We start from the raw sequence: 16,764 nt of genomic DNA on the forward strand, positions 1-16,764 counted from the left end.
AATCATATTATAGTAACAGTAAAGCACATACTTATGCAGTCAACTTTTCTCAAAATAACAGTGCAGTAGGCAATAATTGCTTAGAACACATTTGAGGATAACATAGAACACACACATATGCAAGATATAATATTAAGTAATACAGAATAAAACAGATCAATAGATGCTAAAGAAGCTTGCCAGTTACCAACAGGGAACAAGAATGTCTGTCTATGGCAACTTAGAACACTGCTTTGGTAAATGGAGTATGTGCAGTTAGAGCTTCTACAAATAAGTAGGGAAAGGATACTGTAGGCAAGACAGTCAAAACCAGATAAGGAACATTACATTACACAAGTCTCCCAACTAAAATCCATTGTAAGCATAACAGCATATGTAACAGCAAACAGTTTCTGAAGTAAAAGCAATCACTACTTCAGTTAGTCCCTTGAGAAAAAACAGTCAAAACCAGTTAAGGAGCATCACATAACACAAGTCTTGAGCCAAATTCCTTGTCAGCATAACAGCATATTTAACAGCAAACAGTTTATGTAGTAAAAGCAATCACTACGTCAGTTAGATCCCTAGACTACATAAAGTTAGCTAAGTACTTCAGTTGGAAAGCATAAATATGCCTGTTAACCCAGGTGCACCACAAACATTTGAGAAGAGCTTAAACACTTGCAGACACTTACCTGTAGGAGTGCACACTGAAAAGGGTCTGGGGAAGCTTCCTCACCACAAGCAGGCCAAAAATAATTTTCAAAATGGCGCCTCTCAAGGAGACTCACTAATATAGACTAGTTAATGTGCATGGGGGAAGAGGGAAATAGAAAATGGGGGAAGGTAGAACCAGAAAAAGCAGGTAGAGATCTGGCCCGCCCCCTCACAGAAGACTGCAAAAAAAACAATCAGCATAAGAAGTGGAAGCCTTGGAGCTGTAAGGTAAATATAAGAAAGGAAGAGGTAGAGGCAGGAAATTAGGAGTGTAAGCAGTTAGTTGCAGAAACATTACTTTATGACCTTGGTGTGCAAGTAATACAAAGGAAGGTAAATCTACCTGTGGGACAAAATACACCAAGTCAATGGTACTTGCCTTACTTTACAAGTATTCAGTGTGGAGGCAGATCTATCAGGGACAAGCTACAGTAAGTATATTGTTAAGTTATGCCACCCAGTGGCAATAGACAAAGATATAGTTGCCGGGGGGGGGGGCCTTGCAGGTGTGCACATCGGCCAAAACAATGTTTAAAAAATAACTAGTAAAAGTAACAAAAGTGGTGTAAAAAGAAATGTAAACATCCAGTCACAATGTTTAAAACATCACTGTTAAGGACCACATCTGCTAATAACAAGAACTGTAAATATCCAGTCACCTATGCAGACTTGTCTGGTAGGTATCCTTATAAAAAGTGTTATTCTTGTCTTGCAATAACTGTAGGGAGAAACCAGACTGCAGCAGTGGTTTTATCTGGCAATGTTGCAGCTGCTGGGAGGGGAACCCGAGCTGCGATGATGCAGTTAGACAAAGTGTGTTATGCAAACTTGTCTGGTAGGTATCCTTATCAAAAGAGTTATTCTTGTCTTGCAATAACTGTAGGGAGAAACTGGACTGTAGCAGTGGTTTTATCTGGCAATGTTGCAGTTACTGGGGGGAAGGAGGAACCTGAGCTGCAATGATGCAGGTAGACCAAGTGTGCTTTCTTTGCTTGCAATAACCATAGGGAGAAACACGACTGTAGCAGTGGTTTTATCAGGCAATGTTGCAGTTGCTGGGAGAGGGGGAGGAACCCAAGCTGCGATGATGCAGGTAGACCAAGTGTGCTATGTAGACTTGTCTCATACGTATCCTTATTAAAAGTGTTAATCTTGGCTTGCAATAACTGTAAGGTAAAACCGGACTGTAGCTGTGGTTTTATCTGGCAATGTTGCAGTTACTGGGGGGGGGGGGGGGGGGACCCGAGCTGTGAAGATGCAGGTAGACCAAGTGTGCAATACAGACTTGTCTGGTAGGTATCCTTATTAAATGTGTTTTTCTTGGCTTGCAATAATTGTAGGGAAAAAACGGACTGTAGGAGTGGTTTTATCTGGCAATGTTGCAGTTGTAGGGGGGGAACCCGAGCTGCAATGATGCAGGCAGACCAAGTATGCTATGCAGACTTGTCTGGTAGGTCTTCGGCTTTTCCCGGTTAGGGGTCGCCACAGCGGAACTCCGGAACGCTAATGATTGGCAGTAGATTTTTACATGCTGGCTTGCCGGGCCTAATGCACAACCTTCAGCGAAGGAACGCCCATTCGTGCATGTCGACACACAGAAGATGCTCTAACTAAGAATCGAACGTGCAACGTCTAACTGTGAGGCGACAATGCTACCGCAGCAAGTATCCTTATTAAAAGTGTTAAGCTTGGCTTGCAATAACTGTAGGGAGAAACCGGGCTGTAGCAGTGGTTTTATCTGGCAAGGTTGCAGTTGCTGGGGGGCCGGAGCTGCAATGATGCCAGAACACCAAGTGTGCTATGCAGACTTGTCTGGTAGGTATCCTTATTAAAAGTGTTATTCTTGGAATGCAATAACTGTAGGGAGAAACCAGACTGCAGCAGTGGTTTTATCTGGCATTGCTGCAGTTGCTGGGCGAGGCGGAACCCGAACTGCGATGATGCAGGAATACAAAGTGTGCTATGCAGATTTCTTTGGTAGGTATCCTTATTAAAAGTGTTAAGCTTGGCTTGCAATAACTCTAGGGAGAAACCGGACTGTAGCAGTGGTTTTATCTGGCAATGTTGCAGTTGCTGGGGTAGGGGGAGGAACCCGAGATGTGATGATGCAAGTAGACCAAGTGTGCTTTCTTGGCTTGCAGTAACTGCAGGGAGAAACCAAATTGTAGCACTGGTTTTATCTGGCAATGTTGCAGTTGCTGGGTGGGGGGAGGAACCAAAGCTGCGCTGATGCAGGTAGACCAAGTGTGCTATGCAGACTTGTCTGGTAGGCATCCTTAATAAGAGTTATTTTTGGCTTGCAATAACAGTAAGGAGAAACACGACTGTAGCAGTGGTTTTATCAGGCAATGTTGCAGTTGCTGGGGGAGAGAGAGGAACCCGAGCTGTGATGATGCAGGTAGACAAAGTGTGCTATGCACACTTGTCTGGTAGATATCCTTATTAAAAGTGTTATTCTTGGCTTGCAATAACTGTAGGGAGAAACTGGACTGTAAGCAGTGGTTTTATCTGGTAATGTTGAAGTTGCTGGGGGGGGGGGCGAGCTGCCATAATGCAGGAAGGCCATGTGTGCTATGCAGACTTGTGGGGTAGGTATCCTTATTAAAAGTGTTATTCTTGGCTTTCAATAACTCTAGGGAGAAACCGGACTGCAGCAGTGGTTTTATCTGGCAATGTTGCAGTTGCTGGGGAAGGAGGAACCAAAGCTGCGCTGATGCAGGTAGACTAAGTGTGCTATGCAGACTTGTCTAGTACGTATCCTATTTAAAAGTGTTATTCTTGGCTTGCAATAAAGTACAGTTGTGTACACTTACCATAAATGTAGATGTTAGAGTGTATTCACTCTTGCAGTCATTACATTTGGGTAATCCTGCTGGCAGGTTGCCCTCAGTCGGCCTGAATTCCAAATTCTTGGGTCTTGCGTTGGTTACTGTCACCCCTCCCTGACATCAGGTCATTAGGGGTATAAAACATGCAGCTGACGCCATTTTCTTTAGTTTTTCTTGCCCCAGATGTCAGGTGCCCCCTAAAGGGTAGCCAAAATTTATATATATATATATATATATATATATATATATATATATATATATAAAAAGACATGCACCAATATAAACTTTACCTTCATCTACAAGCAAATACACCACATAGGTTGTATAAATCAGGGAAGGAAAGATAAGTTCCAGCAGAAAGAAGGGGGATGGCGGGTGGGTAACCTGGACTGCAACAGTGAATACACTCGAACATCTACATTTATGGTAAGTGTACACAACTGTACTATGTTCTTCGTGTTTCACTGTTGCAGTCATTACATTTGGGTAGAGTCCCAAAGCTATGGTTGGGAGGCTGGAGCTAAACAGCATTAGGAGTGGCTATGAGGCCCTGCAGAACTGCAGTGGTAAAGCCTGCCCTGGATTTAGAGTAGAGTGGCAGATGATAATGCTTTGTAAAGGTGTGCACTGAACTCCAAGTAGCAGCCTCTAAAATGTCTGTGGTTGGAACTCCCCTGAGAAAGGCTGCTGAAGTGGCTGCAGCTCTGGCTGAATGTGGCCTAATACCCTTAAGCACTGGCTTGCCATGCTGTAAATAGCAGAAACTAATCCAGTGGCCTATCCACTTTGAAATAGTCTGTTTTGAGATAGCCTTTCCTTGTGATCCTGCAGCCTATGCCACTAGTAATTGCTATGTCTTCCTGAAAACCTTGGTTCTGTCCAAATAGAATCTAAGCTGTCTGTGTACATCCAAAGAATGCAGAATTCTCTCCCCCTTGTTCTGTGGATTTGGATAAAAAGTTGGCAAATGAATAGTTTGGTTAAGAGCCACACTGGACACCACCTTAGGCATAAATGTTGGGTTTGTCCTCAGAGAGACCCTGTCTGGATAAATAATGATAAAGGGTTCCAAAGCCATGAGTGCCTGTAGGTCTGAAACTCATCTTGTAGAAGTTATTGCTAGGAGCAGAGCTGTTTTCCAAGATAAAAACTTATTATCAGCAGTAGCAGCTGGCTCAAAAGGAGGCAGGGTGAGTTTTTCCAAAACATAGTTGAAGTCCCATGCAGGTATTGGTGATCTCCTTGAAGGCCTTAAATTTTTGGCTCCTCTGAGGTACTGCCTTAATAAAGGATGAGAACAAATTGGTGGCTCTGTATTGTAATGAGCCGAAATGACAGAGGCATGAATTTTAATTGATGAAAAAGGTAGGCCTTTGTCCAGCATCTCAGTTAACTATTGCAAAATCTGAAGAATATTTGGTACAGCTGTATCAGTTCCTTGTGCCTGGTTCCAAGCACAGAATCTCTTCCATATTCCAGCATAAGATTTTTTAGTGCTAGGCCTTCTGGCTTCCAAAATGACATCCATCACAGCTTTACTGAGAGGTGCGTTTTGTATGACTACATTATCCGCCATGCTGCCAGGTTTAAAGTCCTGAGTTGGCTGTGCAGGATCTGATTGTTTTGTTGGGACAGTAGATGAGGTACTTGAGGTAAGGTCTAAGCTGGGCATTGAGCCAAGTTCCTTAGGATAGGATACCAGTACTGGCAGGGCCAGTCTGGGGCAATCAGTATCATCTTTGGCTTCTCCTGTCTGACCTTTAGGAGTAGCTTGGGGAGGAGAGGCAGTGGAGGAAAAGCATATACTGATAGTTTTTTCCAGCTGAAAGATAAGGCGTCCACTTTCCATGCTTGTCTGTGATAAGTCCTTGTGCAGAATCTTTTTAGTTGGTAGTTGTGAGGGGAGGCAAATAGATCTATGTCCGGGCATCCCCATTTCCTTGTTATCATGCCGAAGACTTGTGGATCCAGCTGCCACTCATGGGGATCCATGAGGTTTCTGCTTAGTTCGTCTGCCAGAGTATGCCAGGAATTGTGCCTGCAGATGTACTTGGTAAGTCAATGCTGTGTCCCACACAGCCATGGCTAGTCTGCAAAGGGGGTAAGAATGTGTGCTCCCCTGCTTGTTTATATACCACATGACCATGGTGTTGTCTGTCTTTATCAGTAGTTGTCCTGGATGAAGTAGGTCCTTATCACAGACAAGCATGGAAAGTGGACGCCTTATCTTTCAGCTGGAAAAAACTATCAGTATATGCTTTTCCTCCATCATGTTATCCCAAACAAAACCAAGACCCAGTCATCCAAAGGCAGGCGTCCAGTCTGGTGGACCCCTGCCATAAATAAACTATACAACAGAAGGAGGAAGCTACTGCATGATAGAGCAAAATCCCTAATAGGGAAGGCATCTCTGATCAGTACTAGCAAAAAATTACGATCCCTCATAAAGTCCTCCAAGGCCAGCTTCAAGAGAAAAATTGCACAGAACACCAAAGACAATCATAAGGCTTTTTTCAGTTATGTTAGGAACCTGGGATGCAACTCCCAGACTTGTTCTGAGTTGATTCTAAATGACAAAAAATACATTGAACCCACAGACATCGCCAATATCCTGGCAGACAGGTTCAGTGCAAACTTCTCCACCCCCTCTCCCCCAAAAGAGCAAGTATCTATCCCAGCAGAGGGCTGCCTCCCAAACATCTCTGATGCTGAGGTGAAGGCTGCCCTCTCCAAAGCAAAAAACACTGCTTCCATGGGACCAGATGGCGTCCCAGGTTGCGTCCTACATGAACTCCAAGAGGAACTAATCCCTCAAATAAAACAGCTATACAATCTCAGCCTCACTACAGGATATGTGCCCACAGAATGGCGTACAGCAACAGTGGTCCCACTCCACAAAGTTGGAGCCTCTACGGACCCTGGAAACTATGGCCCCATAAGCCTGACTAGCTTAGTATGCAAGGCTATGGACAGGATCATCATGGAGCTCACAAACAAAGACATTGGGGACCTACAGACACTAGATCCTACCCAGTTCGGCTTTGTCAAGGGCAGATCCTGCCTTTTGAACCTGGTTGACTTCTTCGAAACAGTCACCAAAGCCATAGATGAAGGGAAGGAAGTCCACACAGCCTATCTGGACCTTGCAAAGACATCTGACACAATACCCCACTTGGGCATCATAGATAAGCTATCCAGCTTAAATATAAACCCCTATGTCACAAGATGGGTCGCAAACTGGCTCAAAGACAGAACCCACATAGTGAGAGTTGCTGGAGCCATGTCAGACTCAAAACCGGTCACAAGTGGCGTCCCACAGGGTTCTGTCCTGGGACCACTCTTGTTCGGTATATACTTTTCCGAGGTACAGGCAAACGTGGGAGGACTATGGCTCACCAAGTTCGCAGACGACTGCAAACTGGGCGCCATAATCGACTCTGCAGCTGACACAAACATCCTTCAAAAAGGTCTCACAGAGACAGATAACTGGTGCCAGCACCATGGTTTAAAGCTAAATGCCAAAAAATGTATAGTCATACCCTTTGGCAAAAACAATGTGCCCACAAATTACCACATAGGCGGAAACCCATTAAGTACAGAGAAAGTTATTAGGGACCTGGGGACCCAAGTTGATAGCAATCTCTCCTTTGAAAACCACATTGCCAAAGTGGTTAGAAAGACCTTCTACATAGCCCATCTCATCACGAAGGGTTTCACATCTAGATCAAGAGAGGTAATCGTGCCACTTTATTCATCCCATATCAGGCCCATCATAGAATACAATGCCCCTTTTGGGATGTACCTTACCCGACACCTGCAGCAACTAGAAAGACCCCAAAAGTATCTCACCACGAGGATCAAGGGTCTCAAACAGATGCCATATGCTGCTCGGTTAAAAAAACTCCAGCTCTACTCAGTTGCATACCGCCTACTTCGAGGCGATCTATGCCGGACATACAAAGCTATGTCAAATCCAGAATTAATGGACATGCTCCACCTCAGTAAATCTAAATCCCTTAGAGCCACATGCTTGAGGGACTTGAACCTCAGCACAGAAATAAATAGAACTTGTTGGAGGGACAGGTTCATAACCCAGAGGCTCCCTTCGCTCTGGAATAGAATTCCAGTTTATATGAGGCAGAGCACCTCACTGAATCTCTTCAAGAAGAATCTCAATAGGTGGATGGGGGATCATAGGTTTGTCCCAGGGATTACTCCTGTGTCACTATTAGACAGAGGCACAGTAAACTAAACCTTAAAAAGGGCACAGTATACTCAAATCAAGGGGTGGCGTAAGCCATACAGAATCGGCTAGGCTTATAATTGCCCCAGGGCAGATAGCCTAGTATGAACCTATGAACCTATGAAGGCTGTCAGGGCATTTTGAACAGCTAGCATCTCTTTTTGACTGATATGTAGATGCATTTGGATTGCGGACCACGTGCCCTGAATGCATCTTCCTGCCATGTGGGCCCCCCAGGCATAATCTGATGCATCCGTTGTTAGGTTCTGCCTGGCTGGGGGTAATGTGAATGGCTGTCCCTTTTTCTGGTGACAAGCCTTCACCCACCTTCGAAATTCCTGTTGCAGGCAAGGAATGAGAATAATCATTGTTTCCAGGTTGTGTCAATGTTGAGTCCAAACACTTTTTAGGTACCATTGAAGTTTCCTCATATGCAGTCTCACATATGGAATTAGTAGGATGCAGGATGCCATGAAGCCCAAAGCCTGCAGAATTTTTCTTGCAGATAACTGGGCCTTTGTTGCCAATATTTTGAAATAGGCAGTCAGTTGCCTTTGTTTGTCTGGCGTGAGATAAGCCATCTGGGCAGTTGTATTTAAGCTTGCACCCAGGAATATTATCTCTTGAGAGGTTACTAGTTTTGATTTCTTTTCGTTGACTGTGTACCCTAGGCATGTTAGAAGTCTTTTAACAAATGCCAGATGCTGAAGAAGAATGTCCTTGTTCTCTGCATGAATTAGGCAGTCATCCAAGTAAGGATATATTTGTACTCCTCTTTGTCTGCAGAATGCCATTACTGGTGCCAAGCACTTTGTAAAGACCTTGGGCGTAGTAGATAAGCCAAAGGGCAGAGCAGAGAATTGGTAATGCATTCAGCCAGCCATGAATCTGAGGTATTTTCTGCACGACTGTCTGGTTGGGACATGCAGGTATGCCTCTTTTAGGTCTAAAGTCACAAGCCAAGCCTTCTTGCCCTGCATGGGCAGAAGCTGCTGCAAAGTCAACATTTTGAATTTTGGTATATCCAGGAATGTGTTTAGAATAGATAGGTCCAGTATTGGTCTCCAGGCCTTGTCTTTTCTGGGTACCAAGAACAGGCTTGAGTAAAATCCTTGTCCCTGCTCTTGCTCTGGTACTTGTTGAATGGCCCCCATGTCCATGGGGGATGAGACTTGTTTTTGTGTCTCTGCCCATTGATTTGTTGGCAGATCTGGCCAACCGTTTGCATTTGGCAGGGTGTGGAAGTGGAACTTGTAGCCTTGTGACACTATGTTTAGAACCCACTTGTCCTGGGTTATAATGTGCCAATTGTGAGAAAAAAGTGCTATTTTTTCCCCCTGAGGGTGCTGCCAGGAGATAAGTGCTTGATGCAGCCAGGGGGAAGTCATTGGGTCTGTTTCCTGTATAGTTGTGATCCGTCTTCTCCAACTTTGGAGGTAGAAGCACCCCATTGCTTTGACCTGTATGAACCTTGCACCTGGGATCTGCCTCTGGGGTGTCTGGATCTGCCCCTTTGAGGTCTGTCTGACACAGGAAAGGACCAATTCTTTGTAGGGCAGTGTCTACAAAACCTAGGTGGCTGTACTTGTAAAAAATCTTTGACAGTTTGCATAGACTTAGCTTTGTCCTCCATTTTCTTTAACACCTCTTCTGCCTTAACACCAAACTGTAAAAGTGCATCTAATAATTTAACTTTGACGTAATCAGGCAGATTTTGTTCCTTTAACCAAGCATGCCTCCTAATTACAGAACCCGTAACTGCAGCCCTGCAGGAGGCCTCCAAAGAATCAAAACCACATTGCAAACTATGCTTTCCAACTTGTTCGGCTGAAAGCAATAAATCCTGCATTTCCTTGTTTTCTGCACATTCAGAGTTTAACAACATCTTCTGTTTAAGCAATGTCATGACATGTGCTGACATTTGAGCATACGAAACTGACAGTTTAAGGCCCTTATAGCCAAGGTAGCAGATGTGTAAACCTTTTTTCCCCATCTATCCAATGCCCTAGAATCTCTGTCAGAGGGGGTAGGGTTTTTTGCAGCGGAAGCCTTAACTCCCTTGGGACCCTGTGAAATTGTTTCTGGGTCTGCAGCAGGGTTTTTGAAAAGGAATTTATGAGAGTCAGGAACACTAATATCTGTCAGACTTAACAGGAGCTGGAGGTAAGGAGTCAGGGGTCAGACTAGACTCTGAAAACACATCTACAATGTGTACAACATCTAACCTGAGCTGTGATGATGAAGGAAGACCAAGTGTGCTATGCAGACTTGTGGTGTAGGTATCCTTATTAAAAGTGTTATTCTTGGCTTGCAATAACTGTAGCGAGAAACCAGACTGCAGCAGTGGTTTTATCTGCCAGTGTTGCAGTTGCTGGGTGGGGGGAGGAACCGGAGCTGCGATGATGCAGGTAGACCAAGTGTGCTATGCAGACTTGTCTGGTAGGTATCCTTATTAAAAGTGTTATTCTTGGCTTGCAATAACTCCAGGAACAAACCGGACTGTAGCAGTGGTTTTATCTGGCAATGTTGCAGTTGCTGTGGGAAAGGGAGGAACCTGTGCTATCCTTATTAAGAGTGCTATTCTTGGCTTGCAATAACTGTAGGGAGAAACAGGACTGTAGCAGTGGTTTTATCTGGCAATGTTGCAGCTGCTGGGTGGGAGGGGGGGGCCTGAGCTGCGATGATGCAAGTAGACCAAGTGTGCTATGCAGACTTGTCTGGTAGGTATCCTTATTAAAATTGCTATTCTTGGCTTGCAATAACTGTAGGGAGAAACCGGACTGTAGCAGTGGTTTTATCTGGCAATGTTGCATTTGCTGGGTGGGGGGGAGGAACCCGAGCTGTGATGATGCAGGTAGACCAAGTGTGCTATTTTAGGCTCCACTGCCATAAGGGCCTGTAATTCAGATGCCCTTCTTGCTGAAGTCATTGCTAAAAGGAAAGCTATTTTCCAAGAAAGGAATTTTAAATCTGCAGTAGCTTCTGTGTTATAATGACCTGAAATGGCTGAGGCATGAATTTTAATGGAGGAGAAAGATAGGGCCTTGTGAAGCATCTCAGTTAAGTATTGTAAAATCTGAGGTAAACTGGGCACTGCTGTGCTCATCGTTTGAGATTGGTTCCAGGCACAGAATCTTTTCTATTTTTCAGCATAAGATTTCCTAGTACTAGGCCTCCATGCCTCTAAGATGATATCCATCACTGGTCTACTGAGGAATGGCAAAGGAGAGATTAGGTAATTAGCCAGGCTGCTATGTTCAGTGTTTGAAGCTGAGGGTGCAGAATCTGGTTCTCCTGCTGAGGCAACAGAGTAGGAATCTGAGGCAGGTGCCATGGGGCCAACAGTGACACACTGCGCAAGAGGGGGTACCAGTGTTGGCATGGCCAGTCCAGTGCAATAAAAGTCGTCCTTGGTTTGTCTTGTTTGACCTTTAGTAGTACTTTGGAGAGCAGAGGCAGGGGAGGAAAGGCATAAACTGTTTTTTCAGCTGAAGGACAGAGCATCCACTTTCCAAGCTTGTTTGTGGGAAGTCCTTGTGCAAAATTTGTCCAATTTATAGATATGGGAGGAGGCAAACAGGTCTATATCTGGGCTCCTGCATTTGCTTGTCAACATGCATGAAAATCCTTGGTTCCAGTTTCCACTCATGTGGGTCCATGAGGTTTCTGCTTACTCCTCCTGCCAGTGTATTTAGTTTTCCTGGCAGGAATTGAGCTTGTAGGTGCACTTTTTAGTTCGAGGCTGTGTTCCACAATGCCATGGCTAGTCTGCAGAGGGGGGTAAGAATGTGCCCCCCTACTTGTTTATGTAACACATAACAGTGGTGTTGTCCGTCTTTACCATTAATTGTCCTGGAAGAATGTGGCCCTTGAAGACTGTCACAGCATTCTGTACAGCTAACATTTCTTTTTGATTGATATGCAGGTGCATTTGACTTGGGCTCCATTTGCCCTGAATGCTCTTCCCTGCCAGGTGAGACCCCCTCCATGCATAGTCTGATGCGTTTATTGGGGTCTATATTATAACACTGAATTTCTCTAATATCGAATTTTATAATATCGGGCCCGTAATGTCGCACGCTGAAAACAGCGAAGGTGCAGGACATTGAATTCTTTCCCAGGGAAAGAATTTGGTGGGCCTTTGCTGTGGCTTCGCTGTTTTCAGCGTTTGATATGTTGGAGCGTTATGGGTCGGGTTCAGGTAAGTGTGCGATTGTGTGTAGGTTAGGGTTAGGGGCGGGTTAGGTGAGTTAGGGTTAGGGAATGGGTCAGGTAAGTGTGCGGTTGTGTGGACATTAGTGTTAGGGCACGGGTTCAGGTAAGTGTGCGATTGTGTGTAGGTTAGGGGGCGGTTTAGGTGAGTTAGGGTTAGGGTGCGTGTCAGGTAAGTGTGCGATAGTGTGTAGGTTAGGGTTAGGAGGCGGGTTAGGTGAGTTAAGGTTAGGGCGCGGGTAAGGTGAGTGTGCGATAGTGATGGACCTTAGGGTTAGAGTTGGGTTAAGGTAAGTGGATAGCTAGTATTGTATGTAAAGTTTAGTTTAGGTGTAGGATTTTAAGTGTATCTGTGTGGATGGCTGTTTTTTGTGTGTTTGTGCTGTGTGTATGTTTCTCGGAATAGCAAATTTTTTCCCTGGGAAAAAATTCGCTATTCTGACTGTTCGGTGTTTACGGTTCGATATACTAACATTCAATGTTAGAAAACTTCAATGTTATGATATAGACCCATTTATTGCTAGGGTTTGGGCGGCAATGGGTAGTGTGAATGGTAGTCCCTTGTTTTGGTGGCAGGCCTCTGCCCACCAAAATAACTCTAAACGTAGGTAAGGTATGATAGGAATCATAGCTTCTAGATCCTGAGAATGTTGACACCATAGGCTTTTTAGATACCATTGTAGTTTCCTCGTATACAGTCTTGCATATGGAATTAGAAGAATGCAGGAGGACATAAACCCCAAGGCTTGTAGTATTTGCCTTGCAGATAGCAGGGTTTTTGTGGCCACTAGTCGGAAGTAAGTAGTCAAATGAATTTCTTTCTCTGGCGTGAGGAAAGCCATCTGGGAAGTTGTATTCAAGCTTGCTCCCAAGAATATAATTTGTTGACAGGGTACCAGGTGTGATTTCTTTTCATTTACTGGTGTATCCCAGACAAGTTAGCACCCTTTGTATAAAGGCCAGATGATTCAAAATTATGTCCTGGCTTTCTGCTTGCATTAGACAATCATCCAGGTATGGGTATATTTGAATATTTCTTTGCCTGCAAAATGCAATGACTGGAGCTAGGTACTTTGTGAATACCATGGGCGCAGTAGATAAGCCAAAGGGCAGTGCAGAGAACGGATAGTGCTTGCAGCCTGCTTTGAAGCGTAGGTATCTTCTGCAAGAGTCCCTGATTGGGATGTGCAGGTATGCTTCCTTTAAATCTAGTTTTGCCAACCAGGCGTCTTTGCCTAGCATAGGGAGCAAGTGGTGAAGAGTCAGCATCTTGAATTTTGCAATCACCAAAAAGGTGTTTAGAGTAGACAGGTCAAACCTTGTCCCTTTTCCTCTTCTGGTACCAATTAAATTGTCCCCCTGCTTAAGAGAGAAAGTACTTGTTTTTGGGGCTCTGCCCACTGATTTGGGGATAGATATGGCCACCCGCTTGATGTTGGTAACATGTGGAAGTGAAATCTGTATCCCTGGGACATTATATTTAAAACCCATTTGTCCTGGGTAATGAGTTCTCAGTTATTTGCGTGAAGATCAATCTTTCCCCCCAAAAGGGCAGTCAGTTGAGAAGTGCTTGGAAGTTTTAAAAATAGGTCACTGAGACAGTTTACCATAGGGGGGAGTTTTATTACTCCCAGACTTGGAAGTGGAGGCCCCCCACTGCTTAGTCCTGTGCGTACTCTGGGACTGAAGCCTGGGAGCTCTGCTGGATCTGGGTTTGGACTGAGAAGGTCTGGGAGAGGCAGGAAAGGACCAACTCTTGGAAGGCCAATGCCTACCAAACCTTGCAGGTTGTAGTTTGCATAGATTTAGCTTTTTCCTCCATCTTTTTAAGAACTTCTTCTGCCTTGTTGGCAAACAGGTGGTCCTGGTTTAAGGGAGCATCTAGTAATTTCACTTTAACATGATCTAGCAAGGATTGCTCCTTAAGCCAAACATGCCTTCTAAGTACAGACCCATTTACAGCAGCCCTGCAAGATGCCTCTAGTGAATCAAAACCACATTGCAAATTCCTTTTTCCAACTTGTTCAGCTGAATGCAGTAAATCCTGTAAATCCTTATTTTCAGCACAATCAGGAATCAACATAATTTTCTGTTTAGGCAATCCAATAATATGCTGCTGATACTTTAACATATAAAACTGGCAGTTTAAGGCCCTAATGGCCAAAGTTGCAGAAGTGTATACCTTCTTACCCCATCTATCCAGCGCCCTGGAGTCTCTATCAGAGAGGGTAAGATTTTTGGCAGTAGTAGCTTTAATGCCCTTGGGTCCCTGTGAAATGGTCTCAGGATCCGCAGTAGGATTTTTAAAAAGGAACTTCTGAGAGTCAGGGACCCTGTAATATCTATCAGGTTTTTTAGGAGCAGGAGGTAAAGAGTCAGGGGCCAAGCTAGATTCCGAAAAGGCATCATCAACAATGTCTAGTACAGGAGGTATGGCAAAAGGCATGTGCTGGAGCAGGAGTAAGAAATCCCTAAACCGCTTTTTAGAATCAGAGAAATCCTGACTTTCCCAATGAAAATGCTCCCTGAGAGTATGCAAGGTTTCACCAAAAGAGAAATCCTCTGGGAGGGAAGCAGAGGAAATAGAGTCCTCAGCATCAGAATCCTCATAGGTAGATAAAGGTAAATCCTGGTCATCAGAGGAAACAAATAATTCAGAATCCTGGTCAGAAGTATCATAAGCAAACTCAGTCCTAGGTCTCTTAGAGGGGGAAGACTGGTTTCCCCTAATTAAAGTAATTAGGTCTTCAGCCATTCTTATTTGTTTTTTAGGCATAGAGGCCTGACCATGTGATCTGGCCATCAGTTTTCTAGGCATGGTTCGAGTTTTAGGCCTTGAAGAAGAAGATGGCGTCGGTTTAATATGCAAGTCAGTAGGCCTGAATACACCCTCAGAAGCCGGTGCCTGCACAGCGGCTCCGGACACATCCAAAGTAATGACATCTGCAGGTTCCACAGTTGAAGCATCTTGCGGCATACTGGACTCCGGATGGGTCTCAGTAGAGGACTGCAAATCTGAAGTAGCGGGTATCAGGGGCTGCAAAAGTACCTCACTGAGTACCGACAAACTGGTGACTGACTTAGGAGAAGTGTCGTCGGCAGCTTTGGACCTAGGCAGCCTGTCTCTGTCTTTATCTTTGCGTTTTTTCGGAATGTCGGTAGTCAGAAGGCTTGCCGAAGACATATCAGGATAATTGAACCGAGCACCAAAATATTTAGAAGCGAAAATATACCGATGACGGATAGTTTGTGGTTTAAATAAGGCACAAAACCAACAGTGAGGTACGTCATGGTCAGGGCCTAGGCAAGGAATACAGTTCAAATGAAAATCTTTATGAGGTATTTGCTTTCCACAAGTAATGCAATTATTTACTTTTACTGACATCGGTTTAGAGCAAGAAAAAGTTTTCCCAGTGGGGTACTTAGCTTTTAGTTGAAGACTTCAGTTCTGAAACTCGAAAACAAAAATTTCAGGAGTCGGCCGACTGGGACTTGCGAACTGCTTCTGCTTCGGGCACCGCAAGGCAAGAAAGACTGATGTAATGGCGTCGGCTGCATGTTTTATACCCCTGATGTCATGGAAGAAGAGACAGCAACCGACGCAGGACCCAAGACTTTGTTAATCAGGCCGACTGAGGGCTACTGCAAGCAGATAACTCAAATGTGTTGACTGCAACAGTAAAACACGAAGAACATCAGCAATCATCCTAAGTTTATAGAGAATAATATTCCCGTGGATAGTTTGAGCCTCCAGGCTCACAACTGTTGAAAATACATTTGACAAAGAAACTAAACATATCATTTCCCTGTTCTTGGGTAAAGATTATACTGATTCTGTACTAGCTGCTAGCGCAGCTGAGGCTAAAACCAAAAGAGCTTCTTTTTTCACTCTTACGGTTCAAGAAAACTTGTCCACTATTAATAGAAATAAAAATGTTAACAGTTTAGATGTGCTTTGGATGTGTCTCTAGACTACTTTTCTATCAGGAAGATAAAAGGCAATGAAGATTTATGGAAGGTTGTGAAGGAAAAAACTTTGTTTAAAAAAAGAATTTCACTTTAAAGACTTTATTACAGCATTATTCTACTCTGGTTAAACCTACCCTTACTGTTAAGACCAAAAAACACTTATAAGTGTTCACAGGTAGGTACTAGGCTATTGGCCCTGGGGCCTATACAAGCCCAGCCAAAAATGTACCCTGGCTTTTGCCACCCAAGAAAATTATTTTCCTGTGCCACTGACGAGCAGAGCCACAGTGGGGTGGGTTCTGCACTGCTTCCAGACAAATACATGAGGGTAGTTATATTATGTTACTACATGGTAACACTGTACTGACAGCCAGTGGGAAGTTTACCTGTACTTCTAATGGAATTGTTTATATCAGTGTATTCATGGGATGTGAAGCCTTTTACATAGGCAGGAGCTCAACAGCCTTCAATAAAAGGATAAAGTAGCACATTTAAGCTTTAAAGACTAACAATTCTGATAATGCTTCTTATAAGCAAAGTATTGCATGTAAGCATTTCAGTAAATTTCTCTTTTTTTGTGTTGGAACAAGTACCAGTTGATAAGGGGGGGTGTTGACCATAAGAATTTTATAGAAAAAAGAAACTATGTGGCAGATCAAGCTACAAGCTGACCAAGAACCTTGTTTAAGCAAGGTGATTAATATTAAGTGCTTTCGCAAGGATAGAAGGATGAAAGTTTAAGTATAATGTTATGGTGGTGACAATGATTTTTTTTCTGTGTTTTTAACAGTGTGTGCCTTTAAAAAATTGAATTGT

General features: G+C 44.0%; 1 protein-coding gene across 1 annotated transcript in view; it reads right to left on the reverse strand.

Annotated features, from left to right (window-relative positions):
• The window catches only part of LOC122792799 (extracellular matrix organizing protein FRAS1-like), a 4,352,848-nt gene that overhangs the window by 2,920,298 nt on the left and 1,415,786 nt on the right, over nt 1-16,764 (reverse strand). The gene's annotated exons all lie outside the window — the stretch shown is intronic.

This window comes from Protopterus annectens, chromosome 2.part0, assembly GCF_019279795.1.
Source record: "Protopterus annectens isolate FY-2018-M chromosome 2.part0, PAN1.0, whole genome shotgun sequence".
Classification (NCBI taxonomy): Eukaryota; Metazoa; Chordata; order Ceratodontiformes; family Protopteridae; genus Protopterus; species Protopterus annectens.